This window comes from Apium graveolens, chromosome 2 (genome assembly GCF_009905375.1).
Source record: "Apium graveolens cultivar Ventura chromosome 2, ASM990537v1, whole genome shotgun sequence".
NCBI classification, from domain to species: domain Eukaryota; kingdom Viridiplantae; phylum Streptophyta; class Magnoliopsida; order Apiales; family Apiaceae; genus Apium; species Apium graveolens.
This window is the reverse complement of record NC_133648.1, coordinates 184,725,632-184,731,331: the sequence shown is the minus strand read 5'-3', so window position 1 is coordinate 184,731,331 and position 5,700 is coordinate 184,725,632. Positions and strand designations below refer to the sequence as shown.

The 5,700-nt window shown below is 39.7% G+C and overlaps 1 non-coding gene across 1 annotated transcript; it reads left to right on the top strand.

Annotated features, from left to right (window-relative positions):
- Positions 1-1,363: 1,363 nt before the first annotated feature.
- LOC141710234 (small nucleolar RNA R71) lies at positions 1,364-1,470 on the top strand. Its single transcript, XR_012570765.1, has one exon. It is a non-coding gene; the product is annotated as a small nucleolar RNA R71 (small nucleolar RNA).
- The last annotated feature ends 4,230 nt before the right edge of the window (positions 1,471-5,700 follow it).

Here is a 5,700-nt window from a genome sequence, read left to right as displayed (position 1 = left end):
TGTTGGTTTCGGATCAGGCATACTAAGCTTCTTGAAGATAGATAAGGGCATCAGATTGATGCTAGCTCCAAAATCACATAAACACTTGTCGAATGACAAGTTTTCGATGGTGCAAGGAATAGTGAAGCTTCCAGGATCTTTAAGCTTTGGAGGCAACTTCTGTTGCAGCACAACACTGCATTCCCCCATAAGAGCAACGGTCTCTAAGTCATCGAGCTTCACTTTCCGAGAGAGAATACCTTCCATAAACCTCGCATAGCTAGGCATCTGTTCAAGAGCTTCAGCGAAAGGTATGTTGATATGAAGTTTCTTGAACACCTCCAAAAACTTCTCAAACTGCTTATCCAGCTTTTTCTTCTACAGCCTCTTAGGAAAATGAGGTGGAGGATAGATCTGTTTCTCCCCTGTATTACCCTCAGGAGGAGTGTGTTCCACAGTAGTCTTCCTTGGTTCCACCTCTGCTTCCTTCTACACTTCTTCTTCAGCCACAACTGCATTTTCTGAATCTTGAGATTTTTCAGGATCTTCATCTTGCTGAATTTGAGGGCTTGCGACCTTTCCAGACCTCAAGGTGATGGCGTTCACCTGCTCTTCAAATTCCCTCTTGCCTGGATTTGTTTCTGTATCACTAGGAAGCGTTCCTGGTGGTCGATTCAATAAGGCATTAACAATTTGCCTTATTTGGTTCTCCAAAGTCTTGATAGAAATAGCCTGGCTTTGGCATATAAGAGCCTGGTTTTTGCACATAAGCCTCAACTCCTCCAATTCAGATTTTTCATTCAAAGATAGACCTGCATCATGATTTTGTTGTTGAATTTGGAGTTGTTGTTTTAGTGCAATTTGTTGCTGAAAACTAGGAGGGTTGAATAGCTTATTTCCAAACTGCTGGAACGGCTGTTGCATCGTATTCTGATTGTTTCTCCAGCTGAAGTTAGGATGACTCCAGTTGTCAGGATAATAAGTGGTAGGAACTGGCTGCTGCGATCTCTGAAAGTTGCTCACAAACTGAGCTGAGTCACTAGATATAGCGCATTGCTCCGTCACATGCGGACCTGCACATAGCTCACCAATACTGGTTATCTGATTAACACCCAAGTTAGCCAGAGAATCGATCTTTATAGACAACGCCTTTAGTTGAGCAGTGATAGCCGTAACTGTATCCACTTCAAGAACTCCTGCTACCTTGCCCTGTGGACATCTCTGGGTTGGATACTGATATTAAATTAAAGCCATCAGTTTAATTAGATCATAAGCTTCCTCATAGCTCTTTACCCATAATGCTCCGCCTGCTGCTGTATCGAGGATGGGTCTAGACTATGCTCTTAACCCATTGTAAAAACAATTGATGATCATCCAATCAGGCATTCCATGATAAGGACACTTCCTAAGCATCTCCTTGTAGCGCTCCCAAGCTTCATATAAATATTCTTCTGATTGCTGCGCAAATTGAGTAAGAGCATTCCTGATTGCAGCTGTCTTCACCATAGATAAGAATTTAGTAAGAAACTTCTGAGCAAGATCTTCCCAAGTAGTAATCGAACCAGCTGGTAGAGAGTGTAACCAGCTCTTAGCCTTGTCCCTCAGAGAGAATGGGGACAGTCTCAGCTTCATAGCATCTTCAGAAAAACCGTTGAACTTGAAGGTGTCGCGGATCTCAATGAAATCCCTAATGTGCATATTGGGATCTTCCGTTGAAGAACCCTAAAACTAAATTGAATTCTGCACCCATTGAATTATTCCAGGATTGATCTCAAAGGTATTAGCTGTGATAACTGGCCTGACAATGCTAGATTGAATGTCATTGATCTTGGGTTGAGAAAAATCCATCAAGGCTTTCTTTCGTGCTACTAGATCTCCCATTGTAATGAGTACCTGAAACACAAACAAATAAACCGTGAAAGTAAAAGAATCAGAGTCTGTGAACTTTAACGACCATTGATGATAAGCACATAAACTAAAAATTAACCCCAAGTCCCCGGCAGCGGCGCCAAGAACTTGTTAGGGCGAAAACATGCGTTAAAATATATGCAAGTATACGCGTTCGCAAGTAGTATAAAATATAAATCAGATTCGTTCCCACAGAGACTGGTTTAGGTTAAGTTCAATTTATGCACCTATGCAACAATGTATGGTTATCGCTAAATGCTAAGACAAATAACAAATTGGGTTTTGATTAAACTAAGAGATTATACTAAATAATATTAACTAAGAGAATTAAGGTTGAATTAATATATATGACAAACATGGGATTCTAACTTCATTAAATACTTCATTCAATAGCCTTTTCATTCTTAACCTTAGCATGTGATGGTGATGACACTAATCAGATAACACGAAACTGATAAATGCCAACTTTCATTGCACGAGTACCATTCTACTAGACATCCACAAAAGAGATAGAAGCTGAATAGACACCAATTATATTGAGACCCTATATGTCTATAGAATTTGACAACATATCGGTTTAAGCACAAGTTATCCATAATGATTACATAAGGCAAGTAAAACGGTTAGAGTTACCCACTAATCATGTATACAATACATGAACCTATGCTAGCATGGCAAGTTCTAAACCTCTATATTCACTGTCGCTTCAATAGAGATTAACACGCTATCTTATATGTTAGCTACACACATAAGATGAATAAGCACAACCAATACTAGGATATCAATCAATTACCACACACCAAGATATCAAAACAATTAATTATTGAAATCCATAAGTAAATCCGCTAGAATCCCATGACAACGATTAGCTCATAATCGAAATCATCATCACCATGGGTTCCAATGAAAGCATGGTATAAACAAGGTCTTAATAAACTGAATAATAATTAAAGTACGAATAAACGAGATCTAGGTTCAACAAGAACGAAAACGAGCATCCAAAGTTACAACTAATTTAAAGAATCACAAATTGAAAATAAGATCCTCTTTTTTGGAGTTGTTCTGTGCTTCTAGGTCTTCTCCTTGGTATCCCAATCTTCCCGGATGATGAAAACCCTTTTTTTAAGTATATATACGCACCTAGTCTACCTGGACCCTTAAAATCGTCAAATTCCACTCAAAAAAGCTTTTTCACCGAAATCAGTGACCGGCTGCACCTCTGGCGGCCGCCTCAGCTCTCCGGGCGGACGCCTCAGCTCCCGGGCGGCCGCCCCACATCTCGGGCGGGCTCCTGGAGCCTGTCTGGAAAAATTTTGTGATGAATCTTATTTTGGCCATAACATGAGTTCTACTCGTCAGAATTAGGCAATTCAACTGCCCAAGCGAAGCTAACGAGATTCTCTACAACTTGACAATGGCATTGGCTTCCAAATCTAATAACTTTTTATCATATTTCCTTTAAAAACTCATTTCTTCATATAATTGATATCTGAAATGCAATAACACAAAAACGCATCAAAATACCAACAACTTGAGTCCAAAACACCAATTTAAGCTTGTAATAAAGCATTTTGAGTGGATATAAAATCCACTTATCAGGAGGATCCCGTGAAAGATACCGATGAGGAATTGATGACTATAGTCAGGGCGACTACCATAGTTAGGATGGCCGCAAGGGTGGTATTAGAGGATGGAGAGTTACCAAGTGCACAACGGATAGTGAGGGAAGATGGAGTGGGGCCTTCCATGACATCAATTATACCATTATCAGACCATATTCATGAAATTCCTGTAGACATCCATGAGGTTCCACTAGTTCATGTTTCCTCCCCTACACAGAGCCCAGCACCTACTGAGGAAATGCCTCATCTATCTCATGCACCATTGTCAGCTGATACTGTGCTTGGTTATCCAGTTGGATCTCCTGGGTCTGCACCACCTGTACCCCATGTAATGCTAGATGCAACCGTTCATGCTCCTTTTATCGAATATCATATGACTTTGGGTGGCCTGTCTGAGGCGCGTAATGTTATAAGTGATTTGTTGGATCGACTTACTGCACCAAGGAGTGAGGGCGGAGTACTTTTGGAAGGCTTAACTTATAGCATAGACAGGATTGAGGCTACCACCTGAATTATAACTAGAGGCGATTTTGAGGGTCAAATTGATCCAGCTCTACTTGTGACTATCCTGGACCTCATCACCTCTTTAATGGAGCCGGTTAGGAATGTCATTCGTGCCTGCATTTCTTGATCCAGAGTAGTGTGTAGAGTCAAGCGATCAAGAAAGGATTTTCATTCAGCACCACTTTTGGAGGATTAACCTAAATATGAATGATTAGTCTAGATTGACTAGTTGATTATCTGTAGTACTTTTGGTATATATCAGATCTGATGATATAATTCACTTCCCTGTGTTTAGCTGTTGTAATCTCGAACAAATGGTTATGTTTATATTCATTTATTTCAACTTAGATCAGTTCTTTTGTGATAAGATCGCTATTTTATTCAAATTGTTAATGCACTATTAACACTTAATGGTGTCGTGAAGTATATAAAAAGTGGATAATTCATATTTTCCAACCATGTAAGGATTGTACGAGAGAAAGACTTAAGAAAAGTAAGTAAATCCAATATAAAGAGTCTCTCAGATTTTTTTCCAAGCATTATGCCCCATAAGGAATACGTTTAGGGTAAACTCTGAGTTTGATAATCAGGGAGGTCACAATCAAGATATAAGGAACCCAGAACATTATAAAGTGGAAAATGAGGATTTAAAACATTTAGGATAACCCCGATAATGGGGAAAAGGATAAGAACCTTTCATACTGAGGAAATATAAGTTGAACAAGAATGGAGAAACTAGGAAGGTAATCCTATGAGGCAAATTCATGGACCTGCCTAAACAGAACTTACACTATTATCTCCAACCACCACCCTGAGGAATCAATACAGTGAGAAATTCCTTCACGACCTTTTAGTCGCTTAAGCTCTCAGAGTTCCACAGAACAGCTGACCCAGCCAAGGAAAGGACATGCCTAAAGGAAATATAGGAATCATTTAAGATTATGCAGGATTGATGAAGTGCAAAAGACTATTTTGCCACTTACCTTCCAAAAAGGGAGAGGCCAACCACTGGTGGGAGGCTAAGAAAGATATGGAGAAGGATGTTTTAATAAGTTGGTTAAGGTCCAGTCAATTATTTCGAGGAAAGTAATTCCCAAGGTAGAATAGAGAAATTTGAGAACAACTACCAAGAGCTGAAGAAAAGATTGGTGATGGCCCCTGTGTTGGTGTTGTCGGATTAAAAGGAGATTTTGGGATTTGTAGTGACACCTCGCACAAGTAATTACGGTCCATGCTTATAACGCATGGCAAGGTAATCGTGTACGCATCTAGACAGTTAAAGGAATGTGAAATTCGATAACCTACCCATGATCTTGATCTCGCGGAAATAGTTTTTGCCTAACGATTTAGAGGCACTACTTGTATGGAGAGAAGTGCAAGAATTTCGCTGACCATAAGAGCCTCAAATACATTTTCACGTAGAAGGAGCTTAACATGCGCCAAAGGAGATGGTTAGAGCTAATCAAGGATTATGATTATGAGGCTCAAGATGATAATGACTTCGGAAGAGCTGATAAGAGATTATGATAAGATGAAGAGATTGTGTAGAAGATTTAGAGCCAGACCAAAGGCAAGCGAGTATAATGAATTATGAATCTAGGTTGTGAAAGTCGTCAAGATTCGGTGAAGGGCATGAATCCAGAATGGAGGGATGTTTTAACTCAATACTTATGGTATATAAAGTCAT